This window comes from Lonchura striata, chromosome 1 (genome assembly GCF_050655825.1).
Source record: "Lonchura striata isolate lonStrDom1 chromosome 1, ASM5065582v1, whole genome shotgun sequence".
Taxonomy (NCBI): Eukaryota; Metazoa; Chordata; class Aves; order Passeriformes; family Estrildidae; genus Lonchura; species Lonchura striata.
In genome coordinates, this window is record NC_140703.1 from 46,447,591 (window position 1) to 46,464,924 (window position 17,334).

A 17,334-nucleotide genomic window follows, 5' to 3' on the forward strand; every position below is an offset into this window, starting at 1 on the left:
CACTGAACACCCCTTAAAACTGCTTTAGTGCAGGAAAAAAAAAAACCAACAAAACAAAAACAACAACAACAAATATATTTTGAGTGATTTGAAATCATTCCAAACAGAGACAAAAAGCAGAGCCATGATGGAGCCTGCCAAATGTCAAGCATTCCAGTTCTTGGTACAGTCCCTGCAGGGGGCCAAGCAGTGGCTTCCACCACCTGAACCCTGTGGTTCTGTGGACAGTGGTAGTCATTGCTCCTTAGCCAATGCACATTTCACCTGAAGGGGGAAAAAGCCAGGAAGAAAACATGTTGTGAATTTGAAGATCAGAGCCACTGTTGGAGAGATTTGTAGATTTTGTCTCAAGGGCCTGTGATCTGGGTCCTTGTAGGAGTTGTGTGTGAGATGCATCGAGGTGTTCTGATACTCAGGTGGAATAATTTTGACAGGTTGAGAAATATGTGAGTGAGGAAAGTTAATGGAACAAAATCTCCCTCAATGAAATTAAGAAACTTATTAACTCAGCAGCTTTGGGAAAATCCTTTCAATCTAGATGAACACCTGACAAGAGCCCTATCAAATTTTCATAGATACAATTAGTTCCTTCCGTTTAGAAATACTCAATTAGAAGCTTTCAATTAGGTTGCACAGTACACCATTAAAGTGCTATTAACCCTCCAAACCACTGCTACAGACACTCAAGATCTGAGAAGGAATGATTAAACAGCTTGATCTGAAATGAAAGTAGCTCACCTAAGGCAAACCCAGTGCTGATGTGAACACTTTCCTTGTTTCTTTTCTTTCCAAAGTAGATCATTTGTACAGTGGCACATGGAAGTGCTTTGCATCTCAAGCAGGACCGCACACCAGGGCTGGTGAGCTGTTTGGGAAGCCTCTGACTGGTGGGAAGCCTCTTCCAGACCTGGCCCAGGCTTCCTTGCACAGTGCCACATCCTGCAGCACAGTGTCACCCTTCTGGCTTTGCCAGCACCGTCCTTCCCAAGCCTCCCATCTTTTCAGAAATGCTTGAAGCCTCAGATACTTCCTATAATCCTGCTTTTAAAAATACACAAGTGACTTCTCTGATTTAATACCACACATTTGGGCAGAGTTGTTCTTTCACTGTTGGCCTGAGCTGGTATATATTTGGTTTTCAATGGATTCCTGCACTTTTCCTTGCATATAAGTGGGTAGAAACAGAACTCAGTGAAAGACTAGTTGAATGGTGTATCTTATAGAAGTTGGTGTAAGTGCTGGTCTTTACTAAAGTAGAGAAAATGTGTGCTTATGGAACTGAAAATGCACTATTAGCAAATGGCTTAAATGCTTATTATTAAAGAGCTGTGTGAAATGAGGGGAGGGGGAAGGGAGTAAGAGTCCAGGTAAGTGGTGGCTTGAGCAAGAGACCCCCTTGGGATGTATTCTGCTGTTTCACATCTAGGAGGCACTGACCATGTTTAAATTACTGCTTATCCACCCGAGCGGATCTTGTCAAACCTGCTGGTTTTGGCTGGGGTAGAGTTGATTTCCTTGACAGTGGCTGGTACAGGGCTGTGTTCTGGATTTGTGCTGAGCAGAGGGCTGATAACACAGAGATGTTTTTGTTATTGCTGAGCTGGGTTTACACAGAGCCAAGGCCTTTTCTGTTTTGTATTGCCATGCTGGGGAGGGGGCTGGAGGTGCTTGTGAGGTTGGGAGGGGACACAGCCAGGGCAGGTGACCCCAGCTGACCAAAGGGACATTCCAGACCACCTGACATCATGCTCTGTGCATCAAGTGGGGGGAAGGAGGAGGAAGGGGGAAACATTTGAAGTGATGGCATTTGTCTTGTCAGGTAACCATTGCATGTGATGTGTCCCTACTCTCCTGAGGATGGTTGAACATCTCCCTGGACACACGGAATGGTGAATTAATCCCTTGTTTTGTTTTGCTTTGCATGCATGGCTTCTGCTTTACCTTTTAAACTGCCTTTATTTCAACCCATGAGTTTTCTTGCTTTTACTCTCCCTGATCCTGCTGGTGAGGGAGCAAGTGAGTGGCTGCAGGGGGTTGGTTCCTGGCTGGGGTTACACCCTGATATCAACTTACATAGAAAGATTGGGGGTCACAGGAAGCTTCTGGTGCAGCCAGAATTTGACACATGAATGTACCTGAGCTGACTTGTGAAGTCTGGATTGTTTGCCTGGTTCTCTGGGATCCATCTGGGAGCCAAATGTACTCAGAGGCAGCTCCACGCTTGATATGTGGTATCATTAGTGGGTCAGAAATTGATGGAAGCTCTTCAGTTAATGCCAATGTTGAAATTTGGTACTCTGAATGTCAAAACTTATACTGAAACTTTGAAAAGGTTGCTGAATGTGCCTCCTAGTAGACATTTCAAGGTAACAGATCAAGTATTTTCAATTAATTGTATTTTCATACACACAAATATAGCATTCTCCATTCTGAATTAATGACCTATGAAATCCTGAGTTTAAATACAGAGGTCATTTGTAATTTACTGGAGGGCAGAAAAAGTGTCAACTCTCCCTTAATGATTTCACTGGTATTTTTTATTTCCCTTGACCTCAAAACAACAGAAGGATTTTTCTCTAAAAAACCTTTTGCTTCCAGTGATGAGACTCTGTATGTTGAGTTTCAGCTGTGATTGAATTTATACTACAGCCAAGTTATAAACCCTCGAAAATAGGATTTATAATGGAAATTCCAAGTGCAATCTTAACTGTAACAGCCAGCTTTATACTCAATACTACTATTAACATTCTTCAAACTCAATGTTCAGGATGAGTCATACTGATCTAATTCTTTACATAACCCTCTTCTTTTCTACAGCACAGGCCTACTCTTGTAATTTCTAGTCATATGCCAGTGGATACATTTCTTTAATTTGGGTGCATACAGGACACAGCTGATATCCAGTGCTATGGAAATAAACACTCTTTCCAGCAGGGGCATGCCTTCTACATGTGTTTATTCACTTATAGGACAAGTTCTGAACAACTTTCCCTAGTCTGAATCATTAATGTATTTGTTGCTTGTATGTCTATGTAACCTTCTAGTTCTGATTTTCTAGTGCTTAGATAATCATACAACATTTAAAATTACAGCTACAAACGAAAATTTTCAGGAAGCTGTGAAAATGAAGATAGGAGAATTGTAACTCCTTCTTTCTACCAGTTATTTGTAAAAGAGGGGTAAAGCATAATTGGCTTGATGTCCTGCCTCAGTGAAGAATATGACATGCACTGTCCTCAGTGGTGCTGTGCTGCTATAAATGCATAAGGTAATCCTAAAAAGGGAAGGTGAATATCAGAGATGAGAACATGGTGGTGGAGAATGGTGATGAAATCACTTTGCTTGTCCTGGTCCCTGCAGCAGAAGAGTCAACTTTGCTGGCCAGAATGTAAAAATGCTGGTTTGTGAGTATTATGGAAGTTTTAGAATTTCACAAGTAAATACAACTTTCACTTTGTGTAAAGACTCATGAAGGCAGCATCTGAAACAACTAGCAGTTTGGGAGGAGAAGGGCCAAACTGACACTGTGTCTGAGAGTGGAATTAGCAGGTGAAAGAAAGGCTTGAGTCCCACAATTCCCTCATGGCAGGCCCTTGCCTTCCCCTTGCCTCTGCTACCTTGTGCCAGGGACAGAATGAAATATTTATCTGCATATATGAAGTAGAACTAATTGCTCAGGTGTGATTAAGAGGCTGCCTGAGGCTGTTGGCTCGGCTGTCCTTGCTCCATCCATCAGCAGAGGCTGAAGGGAAAGAGGAGAGGCTGATGATGGGCCAAGCTGTTAGGAGCAGAGCACAATGCAAAGGGCAGCTGGACACCCCTCTCCAAAGAAACACTGATTTTTGGGAACTTGAATGAGTGTCTAGAGAAAATCTGGCACTATGGACCTTCAGTCCTGCTATAGCATAGGCAGGTCTATTCCCTTTTTCTGCATTTGTCCATTCCTGAGTTAGCAAAAGTTTCCTTGCAGCCCAGGCTGCCTTATCCTGCCATTAAGCTGCTCATATGGGTGAAGCATTCTGCTAATTACAATCTGCTGGTGATGGGCTTCTCTTCCTGCCCACGGGCTCACCAGGACCTGTGCCTGAATGTGACTACAAATCCAAACACAGGTGACACTTTGGGCATGCCAAGAGCTGACAGCAAGCTGCTTCAGCACTGAAGCAGCATCTGTCCTCAGCAGGGCTGGACTACTGCTCCTTAAAGCCTTAATTCCCACAAACTGTTTCTGACAGATCTGTGAAAGTAAACAGGTAAAGCAAGTATCTTGTGAGCAGGTTTGTATTTTCTTTAATGGGACACTCTGCTGTAAATTTTTAGGGGTCTGAAAATTGGAGGTTAGTCCTCACTTCTGTAAATAGGGAAAAAATGTCTTTATTCTCTCTACCTCTTCAAAATTGAGACATAACTGGTGTTTCAAGTCCTTGTGGAATTGAGCTTCTTTTAGCATAATCAATTGGGAAATTTCAATTTCTTTCTTTAATAGGTCATATTATCATAATTTAAATTGCTGTTCTCCCGTAGTCTAAATATATTTCCAGATTTATCCCTGTGATATTTTCTTCCATTTTTTCAAATCTGAATTGTCAAGCCCTTTGGGAAAAAAGAGGGTCACTAGCACTAATATTTGATTGATGTAGTAAGATTACCACTTGAATTTCTATTATACTCTGGTTTTACAGGGTCTTGAGTACACATTATTACCTGGTGTTTAAGCTGTGTCTCTCTGGGTGTATAAACTGTGGCTTTTGAAGTTATAAGCATAAGAAAAACTTTACTTTCTACTTTAAAAAATAATCTTTCAGACTGTTGAAATGATTTGTGATGTTGTTATGATTTCGCAGAGAAGAAATCACCACTGAGAAAAAGTACTTTTACATACTTCTCAAAAACCTTTGAAAAGTATATGATTAATAAAGATTTGAAAGTCATATTTGAAGTCTCGTGGTCTCTTGGGTATTTTAGGAAATACTTAAATCCTTCCAAACAAGCCTTCCCCTCTGGGGGACAAAACTTCTGCAGCTATCCTAGCCACCTTGATGTTTGCTTCTTCACACGTCTATCAAAAGTTTTTAACTTCTTGGTTGCTCTTAGACAACCTCCAAAGAAGGAGAGGCAGCTCATGGGCCCCTGAGGAGCTGTGCAGAGATGGAGAAATCCCCAGCCAGGGAACCCCAGGTGAGGTGTAGGCCAGGGGCAGCTGCCAGCATCCCATGGAGTGGTGGGTGGCACATGAGGTCTGTGTAGGAGGAGAGATGTGGCTGCTGTGCTTGGGGAAAAACCAAAGCAAAGCGCAGAATATGAGGAGAATCAGAGCTCTATGTTGTAGGTGGTGTCAAATCAGCCTCTGGCAGAGACCAGAGAATCCTGCCTGAGCCACATCTGTAGAAGTCTCCTTACTGAACTTGACCAATGAAGAATAAAACAAACCAGCCTTTTTCGGAGCCCTTGCCTCTGGCTGGATGTAGGTTTTGAATCAAAATGGTTTTTTGGCTGCAATGAAACTACAAAATGCCTGTTTTCTAGAAGGAGGAGAACATGTACATATTTTCACAATTAGTTTTGGAGGGTTAAAGGAAAGAGCTTGAACATGAAAATTGCATAAAGCTATGCAGAAGGGCAACCAGAAGACCTCAGCGTACAGAAGGACCACACACCCCACCTTACCCCTCTCCCTGTGAGTGCTTGGTCAGGCGAGCCAAGTGTTGGTGTATTTACTGCACTTCTCATCCCTAAGTGATTTGTTTCAGCTTACTGCTCTGCTCAGCCAGGACCTGTCATGCATTTGGGAGGGAAAGGTTTTTGCTCTATTTGCAATAGACTCTGTACGACTGGAGATGGGGCTTAGACAGGAGCAGGCATGTTTTGCTACATGTGTTTGTTGTTTGACAGGTGGCCAAGTATGATTTGGAGATCATATTAGGTTTTTGGAGAATCACACTCTGGATGTACTGCTGTTTTGGCCTTTTTCAGGAGAAGCCATCTCTCTGACTCAAGTTTCATGCTGACAACCTGCCTTCTTGGCATTAGTCCCCTGGAGCCTGACACAGTGTTCGGGGTCACTTTGCAGGGATGCAGAGAAGGAGTGATGGAGATTTATTCTCCTTCTGCCAGCGCCTGTGTCCTCTTTCCTGTCTCCTCTCTGCCTGTCACTGTCACACTGGTGGCACCAGAGTTACAACTTCTTATACTCTCTCATATATCCTCCTTCAAGAACCTTGATTATAGGTACTTAAACTTAATTACTGTGGATTTTATAGCACTCTAGGACAAGATAAAGGAGAATTAAAGCTAGTGAGGCAAGTGGCCCTTCCTCTGCTGTTCAGGGAAGACTTAAAGGTATTTTTTTAACTGATAATTTATGAAAACTCTGATCAGATTATGTAGCTGTTTCTTGCTATCTCAACATCATCCTCATGAGAGCACTACCAATAGGGCTTGGCAGTAAATTTCTGGAGATCTCTTAATGGTATTAGTCTTTCTGCATCCAAGAAAAAGTTTTCTGATGTGAATAAATTTATATTTGTCCTGGTGAACATTATTTATTTCAGACTGTTTCTTCAGTTTATCAAAATTATAATATACTGTCACACTGTTCTGCTAAACATCTCTGGTTACTTGCTGCTTTTTTATTACCACTTCTTTGTCATTTTCAGCTGGAAATCACCCGATTTAACTGATTTGCTTGCTGTTTTGAGAATTTTATCTTTCATGAAAAAATTTATATTATTAAGAGAAGACAAAAAGCAGAAAAAAGAAATCACATGTCCAAACAGCAAATTCCTGGCAGTTTGCTTGGAGGAAGAGGGAAGGCACAGAGGTGTCCAGCTGCAGCTGCTGTGGCCTGAATGAGGACTTTGCATCTCATTCAACACTGGCTGAGACGAAATAGAAACTTCCACTCACTTTATCATGGAATTAATCTGGATCCTTTGGTAAGTAACCTTTTTCAATATGGGAAATGTCAGAGAGAAGGAAAAGAAACCTCTGCTGTACTGTGATCTTAAAGCTCTTATTTAAGATATTTCTGGTGTGTTTGCTAGAAAATGTTTATAATTTATAAGAAGAAAATTTGATTAATTTATTTGTGATTACCAGCCTTATCAACTTGCTCTGCTCTTGTCTCTGAATAACACTAGGTAATTTAGAAATTTCAACTTACTGTTTTATTTATTTTAATGAGAAGAACCACTAATAATTAAAAAAAAATATGTTCCATCTCTGACAGAAGACTTTTAGTGGGAGTTCAAGTAAATTATTCACAAATCAAATGATGATTTTATTCCAGTGGGAAGGTGAGAGATTGCATTATTCATTATTAATTCCATAATGCCAAAATACTGCACAGCACTTTATGCAAAAAAATGAAACCATCAGTTGCAAAGAACAAATGCCTCTGGAAGCAACATGCACATGGAGATGAGCAGAGAGGGGCTGTGGTGGGCCTCAGGTCTTGTGCATATCATCCCTTTCTTTCTTTTCTTTTTCTTTCTCCCACTTTCTTTCTCTGTCCCTCCCTGATTTCAAGTCCACCATTTTGGAATGGACAATTTAGATTAATAACTTAGAAGAAAAGGCTAATGGAGAATTGAATTGAAGACAATGGAGAGATGCAGATATAAAAGTGAAGGTGAGCCTCAGGACATGTAGGTAGCAGTAGAGAACAAGATTAGAGGAACCTGCTCAGGAGGGAAGGAAACACGAACTGAACAGGAAGAAAAAGCAAGAGGACTGGAGATGTCGGTCACGACCACTGTTTTGCTGTCTTTTGATGCATGAGTAGGATCTGTGTGGGACACAGAAAAAAGTATGAGAGGGGAGTCAGAGGTCTAACAACCTCTAACAAGCAAGGTGCACGTTACCACCTCACAGATAAGAATAATCCCAGATCCTTTTCCAAATTTATGCCCTTATTCATGGACCCATACTCTGTATCAGTCAAGTAGCATGTTCCTGTGAAGGGAATGCTGGCAGATCCCCACTGGGATATCTACAACTTGCTTCTTAAAGACCAGAGTGGAATAATGGTCCCCACTCTTCTTCATCCAGGGGTGCTCTGGAAGCAGGAAGGAGAAGGGTGGTATTAACCAGACTGTAACAGAAATATTATTTCAACATAAAAGTAACATGGTTTTCCTGTTTCTACTCTGGTTCCAAATAGGATAACTTAACAGTCTTTCTGTTTCAACCCATCTTCCTGGATTTATTTGTTTTGTGACCTTCTGGATAAATACAACTCAGTATTGCAAATCAATTTTATAGCATTTGCTCTCTAAAGGAGAATACTGAGTTTATGGTGAAGTGGTACTAAGTGATGCAAATTAAGGTCATGGTGCCTTTTGTATTCTGTTCTCTGTTAGTTCTGTGTCATGGTTTGACACTGGCACAATGCCAGTGCCCCCATGAAAATGTGATCCCTACCTTGAATGCTGTGAAGTGGAATCTAGAATAGAGCAAAGCAGGCCCAAGCTTGATAACAGGAAAAAAACTTTATTAAACTACCACTACAAAAGAAAAGAGAAAACTAAAAAAGGGAAAAAAAACCCACACAAAGATCCAAATGAAAACCTTGCAAAACATTCCTCCCCCCCACCACCCAACTCCAACAAACCACAGTGAGACACAATCTGGACCCCAATCAGGTTTCCACCCTCCAAACAACCGATACTCAGTCCATCGAGGGAACAGAGTCTCTCCTGTGCCACAGACCCCCCAAGAAACACAGCTCCACATCCTGTGTTTCCATGTCACACATGGCACCGCCCGGAGAAAAAGTTTGCCATGGTGACCCTTCTCCTTTCCATGCACAGTGCTCTCACCACCAATGCATGGATGGTCAGACTGCCTTTAGGATTTTTCCTTTCAAGGATGCCCTGCCAAGAGGGGAGAAAACAACAGCTCAGTTTTTCATTGTTTGGGACCACAGTCCCCCCCATTTTCCCCTGGGGCCGAGGGCTCAAGAACAGAGATCTTCTTCTCTTCGCTTTCCTTTCTAGGGCAAGGGGGTGCCACCACAAACCCCCTAACCTTTTCTCTGTTCACTCCACTTTTGTCTTTTTCCCAGCTGAAGCAGGTCTCTTGACTCACTGGCATCCTCCCAAAACACAGTCCCTCTTGAAGGAGAAGATTGGTTCAGGTTGTGGCTAACATGGAAAAGTCCAGCCAAAAGCCACTCCTTGTCCCCCTCCCATCCAGAATTCCTCCTTCCAACATCCCATCCCAGGGTCCAAGGTGTCCCTCTTCCTCTCTTTCAAACCGAGGAGGGGAAAGGAAAATTCACAAAGCTTTCATTTCTCAAGAAAGGGTTAAAAGTCCGAACTCCCAGGATGGCTCGATGCCCGGACATCCAGCAACTCCCACGCACTGGGCACCTTGCAGCAGCTCCCCCCGCTGACTGCCACTGTCTCTTTTCTCTCTCCCTCTTGGGAGAGAAACTCTGGGGGGGGGGGGGGGAAATGGAGACATCCCAGATTTCTTCCACCCTTCCATCTGCAGGGGCCAGCCCGGTTCCAGTCCCTCCACCACCCTTGGGGCTTTCGGCCTACCTTTATCAGGCCATGGGCTTCCCCTCCCCCACCCAGCTCGTGGCTGGGCAGGGGAAGGTCTGCACTGCACGCTGACCGGAACCAAAGAGAGTGAGTTCCCCTGGGAATTCTGCTTTCAACCCCTCTGTGTTCTCAGAGGTGTGTCTACTTTCAATTGGTCAATATCTAAATTGACCTCTTCCTTCTGGAAAAAATTATCTTTCCGTGTCAAACCACGACATTCTGGTACCCCACTGGCCTCCTAGAAATATGGCACCTGGAAATATGGCAGCAACACATGATGAGGCCTCATTAATATTTAGTGGATGAAACTTGCTCAGTCTCTCAATCAGTGTGCAGTGTAGAAATTAGGGATTTGGGGAATGGAGGAGAAAAATTGGTTTGCTTTATTATATGTCTTGCTGTATGCTAGAAAAGGCAAAATCAAGGGGGTGTGTTGTGCCACATTTTGCAAAGTGATATGGTGTGTAATGGCCCGTAGGAGCTCACACACAGCCTCAGGTCTGCCTGAACAATGCTCTGTCTCCTGCCCAGAGATTCATTGTTCTGGTTGAGGGTGACATTAGGAACGCTGTCCTGAGCAGACCTCTGGGGACCAGCACAGCCCTGAGCAGATGCTCAGGCACTACAGGCAACTGGCTGGGCACCTGAATATTACTTATTTATTGACTTGCCCATGGTGTTCTGCAGATGATGACAGGCATTTGGGCAGCTCAGCAACCTGGCATATTCTTGTAACTTACCAATAAGGAAGGAAAAGAGGATAATCTGTCACAGATATTCTCCGGATTTTGTTTTGTTTTGTTTTTTGTTGCTGATTATTTTTGTGGTTACCCAACATCTCAAATACAAGGCCAGTGCTCCCTGTTCAATTTGGTTATTTGTGGCATTACCTCCTTGGTAAAACAAGAAATTCTGCCAGTGTCAGAACTTGCCAGGAATGGAAGGAAATATTCAAACTTCTCTGCAGTTTTCATAAATCAGCCATCATTGCTCATGATGAAATATGGCAAGGAAAGCCATATTCAACAAATATAAAAGAAGGAAACAAAAAAGAGCTTCAGCAGGCACCTCTTACTAAACTTCATGATTTTTCTTTTAGCACAGGAGTTGAAGAGAACTTCATTTTTTTTTTTTTTTTCCCCACTGCAATGGTTGTAATTTGAATTTTGGAGCTATTTGCAGATCAATAAATTGTGTGTTATTACAGGCCTCTGCAGTAAAACCTGGAATGTATAGACCTGCAGAGACAACAGTGCTGGGGTCTTGAGAGCCTTGAGGCAGCAAGGCTTGTTTGCATCAACCTGCTGCCATTCATTGAGAAGATGCAATTATGCAGGGACAAATTACCCTCCAAGAAAACAATCAGCCCCAGGAGTTTTTAAACTGATTTTATTTGAAAACACAGCTACACACATACATATGATCACTGAAACCAAAAGGATTTCTACACAATTTCTGTCACTATAGGCAAAGGTTTCTTGATGGAAAGCAGGACCTAAAAATAAACCCACACCACATTAATCCTTGGTCTTGTTTTTTGAGGAGATTAAACTGTTTCTGATGTGCATCCAGTAATAAGCTCTAGCAACAGCCAAGAGACTCCAGGTGGCTGTCTGTTCCTCTGTGCTGAGCAAGTAATGATAAATAGGAAGTGATGTTGGCCAGGGAGAAACTGCTGTTCTGAAAATGTTTAACTGGCATTATGTGGTTGACCCAATCTCCACAGACCTTCCTCTGGATTCTGTGCTGGCTATTGTCCTCTGTGTTGCCATTGCCTGGTGATGTCCCCTATTAACCTCCTCAGAGCAAAAGAGTCAATACACTGGAGGATATTACCAAGGTGGAAAACTCCAGTTATGACATCCATAAAGTCATAAATGCAAAAGTTTGGGTTGGTTGTGCTTCCCATGAGGAAATGAAGAATGGTCATAGCTGTCCAAGAAGATGACCATTTCTCTTGGGGATAAGGATTGGTTAAGGACATTTCTTACAGGTTGATAGGATGGTGTGAAAATTCATTATCTTATGGGAAAAGCTAATGGAATTACCGTGCTCACGTTGAGCAGAAGTGAAAGGACCAACGAGAAGGCAAACCAGAAACCATGAGACTGCAGTGGCTGGCACTGGAACTAAGGTAAGTGATCTCAGCTTTGATGTAATAAGATATGACTGGGACCAGGGGAAGAAAAGATATTCCTACCTGTAACCCACACCTGGGTACAGGGCTGGTGTATCAAAACACATAATGTTACCTGAGTTATTTTTGATGGTCAGTCCCAAGGAAATTGCTGCTTCTTGGTGTGTGTTTGTCAGAAACCCACCCTGAGCACAAAGGCAGGACATGGAGTACATTCCAGTCCTACTAAAATCCCTCATGGCCCAGAGGGCCAAACTGGCTTCACACCAGGGGATGATGTCTCTGCTGTTAGGGTCTCACCAGAGCACCCACCAGGACCCCTGGCTGTCTGTCCTGGAACAACTTTGACACAGTCCTTTCTGTGTGAAAATCCTACAACGCACCTTCCATGGCTGAAAAGAGAGGGGCTGTGAGCAACAATGTTAAATGCTGACAAAAGAACCATAGAAACTAAAGTGAAACCTAACTCTTCTGCTTTCAATACATTATTTAGGAGCCTTGAGATGTGTTGTCTCAGCCTGTGATAACTACAGAAAGCCTTGCTGAATTTTTCCATGGAACTAAATTAAATGAATTTGACTTTGCAGTGATATTGCAGCTCATTACTTCAATGATGTGTCAACATTTGGTGACTGTTTTAAAGGGGCTCAGAGGAATTCCTGGTAGGCCAATGGAGTGCTTCAGGGAGAGAGCTCTCTTGTTTGCAAGTCATGGCTACTGGGAGAGGCACAGAGCAACACCATCCACCTGCCGTGTGCCTGTGGAGCAGCTCTGAGCCTTGGAGCATTGGTCTTGCAGCCTTCTTTTCAGCAAAACCATATTCTCCCCTAAGAGACTAGTTTGCTTGGTGGGATTTAAATAGTTGTTTAAGGAAGTTTATATTCCATGGAGGACAGTCTCATTTAATAGTCTCCTGTCATTAGGCTTGTGCCATTATTCTGGAGACTTTTCAGTGCAATGTGCAGATGAAAATACAGCCCAGGAGATGTACAAATTAACACTTATAATGACACTTTTAAGGAGTAAACAGAATTAATTTTTCCTGTGGAAATTAACAACTCCAAAGACAATATCCAAGTGGTTGCCTAGGGGTATATCCAGCAGTTTTGTCAGCCAAGGGCAGAAGGGTTATATCTTCCTTTATAGTTAATAGTGTTGTTCTTTGCTTCTGATGTGGAGTATATATTGAAATTTTTCTCTGTCATGGACCAAACTTTGTTGCTGTGTTTCACATCATTAGTGGCAGATCAGCTTTCTGTCACAGTGAAACCTTGCCTATAGCCCTGAAGCCCTCTTGAGGCTCTGGGATCAGGGTAGTAAAGCCAATGCAGATATTGTCTGTGTCCTGGAGGGAATGTGGCATGTTCCCTGCCTGCTTCCTTATGAGGCTGGCTTCTCCTTCAGAGCAGCAGGGCAAAGATCATGCCAGATGAAACCAACTTTTTTTTAATTAGCTTATTTATTATTTCAAAGAGAGAGAGTCCCTGTATTTAGTCCAGCGCAGAGGTATTGGAGAACTGGCTTGTTAGCATTATGAAAGTGGAGCCTCTTTTACATCCCATTCTCCTCACACTTCTGAACAGGCTTTTGCAAAAATGTTGGTGGGGTTTCTCTGTCATTTCACATCTGTGCTTTGCTTTATGGTGCTCTGCTTTTGAGCTACTTTTGGATGTGGAATGGTCACAGACCTGCTGTACTCTATTCCTGGAACAACGACCTGGCTTTCTCACCTGAGACCCTGCGTTGTTTCCCTAACATTTATCACAAATGAATTAATCCCCTGGCATTTCACAAGCACATCAATCAGCCATTTTGTCCAAATTGACATCATACTGGTGGAAATATATTCTGGTGGAAAGTTAGCTTGGCTAGAGCAAAAAGAGGAGGAAGAGGAGAAAGAGGAACATACTGGATTTTCAAAGATCTTGTCTGATCTGCTGGGGATTTTCCAAGACTGGAATTTCCATACTGAATTTTCCAAGATCTTGTCTGATCCTGGGCCAGGTCAGGCAAAGCTCTGTTCAGATCAAGACCTGTATCTGACATTGATCAATAACAAGAGCATGAGAAGAGGTCAAACGTGTTGTGATACTCTCCCTAAGTCCCAGATCCAGAAATCTGTAGCTGTATTTATCAGAAAGAACAGAAAGAACCAAAGGTGTCACATTTTGTATTAAAACCCCTGCATACATTTTTCTTCTGCACTTACTCAGCCAGTTTTGAATATATTTATATTTTTGGTTTCTACAGTTTGCTGGTGAAGAAAGTGCTCAAATTAGACCATATGAACAGTTTTCTCAGTTGTAAAGAACAGAGTGACTTCTCTTATCCTGTTTTCTATTTTCTCTAATCTGTTGACATTTTATGGTGTCCTTTCTGTGATCTAAAAACCCCTTATTCCCACTTGGTCCACTTGAATGTAGCTGCTCTTAGACTCAGAAATCTTCTCTATTTGTGTTTTTTCTCCCTCAGTTTTCTTCCTCCCTCACTCCTCAGGCTGTGGAGACAGATGGCATGTTCATGCATAGCAAGAGGGAGAAGTTAAAGAGGCATTTTCTCCTCCATCTCTTCCATGTGCTTTCATCAAGCACAACCTCAAAGAAGATCTTCCTCTTTCTCCCCCACTTCCTGCCACACATATGTATGGCAAAACTTTCTTCTGGAAAATGTTTTCTTGTAGAAGCATGGTCAGGGACACCTCAGGCATTGTTTGGGCTGCAGGGCAAAGACAGGGCTGGACCTGGGGAGCAGAGCTTTGCAGAAGGGTGCAGAGGGATGTATGGAAGGCCTAGAGGCTCTGCTGTTGAGTGTGAGAAGTGAGTGTGTTTTATTCACAGTAGGTAGAAGTATAGACAAAGATACTATTTGCCCTTTGTCTTCTTTGTTATTCTAACTAGTCACATCAAATGCAGTGGTCGTGTCTTCCACCATACACAGTTTCCATGTACAGACATTGTATTTCTGGTGGGCTTCTGTCTTCCCAGCTCTGCAAGCACCACCCTTATAAATCCTCTCAGCCCACACAGCCTCCTCTGACTCAACACTCCCACAATGAGAAGAATGAACTGAACGAGTCCTCCTTTTCTAACAGGTGTACTCAGCCAGATCCATGAAATGAGCCATCTTAACTATTCCTCCTTTCCTCTCCTACCTGAAACCCACCGCAGTGCTCAGGGCTGTCTGCATCCACTTTTTCTAGAGTCTGGAGAGGGAAGAGGGCACAGCATCATTTGGGAAAAGACCTGATAGAGTCCCATGGAAACTTGGTTTCTTTTTCATCACAGACAGAAGCCAGTAAGCTGCACAGAGCTGTGATGTCTGGCGTCTGCACAGAGCATGCAAGAAGCAATGTGATTTGACTTGTTGCAGTAGCTGCCTGTTCTCCCTGCAGTTCCCATTCTTTGGCTCTTCCTGCACCATGTCTGTCCCACAGCTGAGCTGGGCAGTGAGGCCTAATGCCTTTCCCCTCCATGGGGTGCAATTCTGTCCAGGGCAGTGTCTCTCTGGCAAGCTTCTGGCTGTCCTCAGCCTTCACTGATTCCTGTTCTAGAGAAGAAAAACACTTGAAAGCTTAGAGGCATAAAAGACCTTTCTCACCTTTAAATATAAAATGGTCCACCTGCTTATAAAGGTGAAAAACATTGGGTCATTATATCTACATATAAATATTGCATCTAAAAAGCCCTGTGTGTGAGTGAGGAGTTTGCAGCTGCTGCCCAGCACCAAGACTGGCAGGCAAGCCCTTCTCAACTCTAAATAATGTGGGCACAGGCTGTCATGTCTGTGTTGCTGGCTCACTGAAATTGCCTGTCTCTATGTGAATATCAGAGCCTTGCTGCTTTTCAAGTGACTGATGGCTCCCTCATGTGTAGATCTGAGACTGACCCTATGCAGGAGCCTGCAGACACAAGTACAGAAGGAGCACGGGAGCCTGGCAGCTCACTGGGGACAATCAGTGCAGGAAGCTGACAGCTGGAGCTGATGTATGGTCCTGTTGCCCACCTGATGCATTTAGTGAATTATTGAGTAAATGACTGTGGCTGTCGGTGAAGTCAGCAGATTTGGCAGGATGCTTTAGTGCTTGGAAGCTCACAGGCTTCCTCCCTCATTACAGTTTGCAGACAGACAAGGGAGGTGGGCAGTGGTTGTGGGACTGGTGTCAACACAGTGGATTCCCCTGGGGACCATGTGGCTGCATGTAGGGAACACCTCAGGTTGTTGATGGCTCTTCAGGTACAAGACTAAAGTGAGAGGTTATAGGACATTTGGTTTTCTCCTCCCTCCACATTTACAAAGTGCTACCTCTGTGTAATGGCATGTTTCCACTGGGAAGCTAAGAAACCTCCTGGGGCACAGCATGGTACTAGAGCGATGGCTGGCCCAAGAGATGACTCTTTGCTTTACAAAAGAGGATCCAAGAAAGGGTCTGCATGGCTTTGTGTGGATGGTTCAAGTGTGGTAGAAGGATTCCTGCACTGAGATCACTATCAGCAGACAGTAGTCTTTCTGTCTCTGTATTTCTTAATCAGTAAATGCAAAAAAATTATTATTTTATTAACCCAAAACTTACTTGTTAATTTGGAGGGTTTTTTTCTATAGGTATAGATAAGCTATTCTTTGTAGCTGATTACTGAGAAATGTGCACATCTTACAGATAGCTTGATATGTTGCAAGTACTTACTGTAAAGGCAGGCAACAAATCAGCTTTTGATCACGTATGAGATCAACGCCTACTTGATGCTTGCGATATTGAGGTGTTCTGGTAACTGAAGCTGATACTTGAATGTAATTTTTGAAGCTCTCCTCCCTACATGATGATCAAAGACAGCAGAGTGCATAATTCATGGCCTTTCATATTCATGTTTATATTTCTGGTTTATGGTAGGCGAAAGCCTTTGACATTTTAATGAAGTATATGCCCACCCACTGCTCAGTTATTGATAGAGGCTTAACCTGATAAGTACATGTACTTATCACTATTCATCTTCAGCAAGGAGGTTCTTTTTGAGACAGTTTCCCTGCTGGTAGTCCTGCAAGGGTTTTGGCTGAAGCATCTTTGGGCCACTGGATCTCTGTTTCTTTTTCCACAATTCTCCTTCCCCTACTGCTAATGCTGTTGTGTCTGTAGACTAAAAGAAGGCCTAGCTTTTGAAACTGAACACTGTGTCAGAATATTGTTAAGGCTTGTATGACAGCTTACCTCTGCTCTGGGGTGACTTGAAGGTGTTTTTTTTTTTTTTAATAGGTTGTTTTATTTTTTAAAATTTATTTTTAAAGGAAGATGTGGACAGGCTTTTTAGCTGGGCCCATAGTGGTAGAACAAATAGATTCAGACTAGGTATTATGAAGAAACTTTTTTACATTGAGAGTGGTGGGACACTATAACAGGCTGCCCAGAGAGGTGGTGGGTGCCCCATCACTGGAAACATTCAAGGTCAGGTTGGACGGGGCTCTGAGAAACCTTCTAGTGGAAGGAGCACCTTGCAGGGGGACTGGATTAGAGGACCTTTAAAGGTCCATACAGCTCAAACCAGTCCATGATTCTATTAATCTGTGATGTACAAACTCACTGGAGTTTGTACTTGGGTTTGTAGTCAAAATGTACGTAGGGATGCCCTATGTACCTTTTCGGGATACGCTACGTACCAC

The 17,334-nt window shown here is 43.0% G+C and overlaps 1 protein-coding gene across 2 annotated transcripts in view; it reads left to right on the forward strand.

Moving 5' to 3' along the window:
• Window positions 1-17,334, forward strand: part of DDX10 (DEAD-box helicase 10) — a 267,130-nt gene that overhangs the window by 179,229 nt on the left and 70,567 nt on the right. For both annotated transcript variants that reach the window (XM_021529396.4, XM_085576092.1), the window contains one exon: window positions 1-9,231. This exon is cut by the window's left edge. The gene's annotated coding sequence lies outside the window, so the exon portion shown is untranslated. The remainder of the gene's footprint in view (window positions 9,232-17,334) is intronic.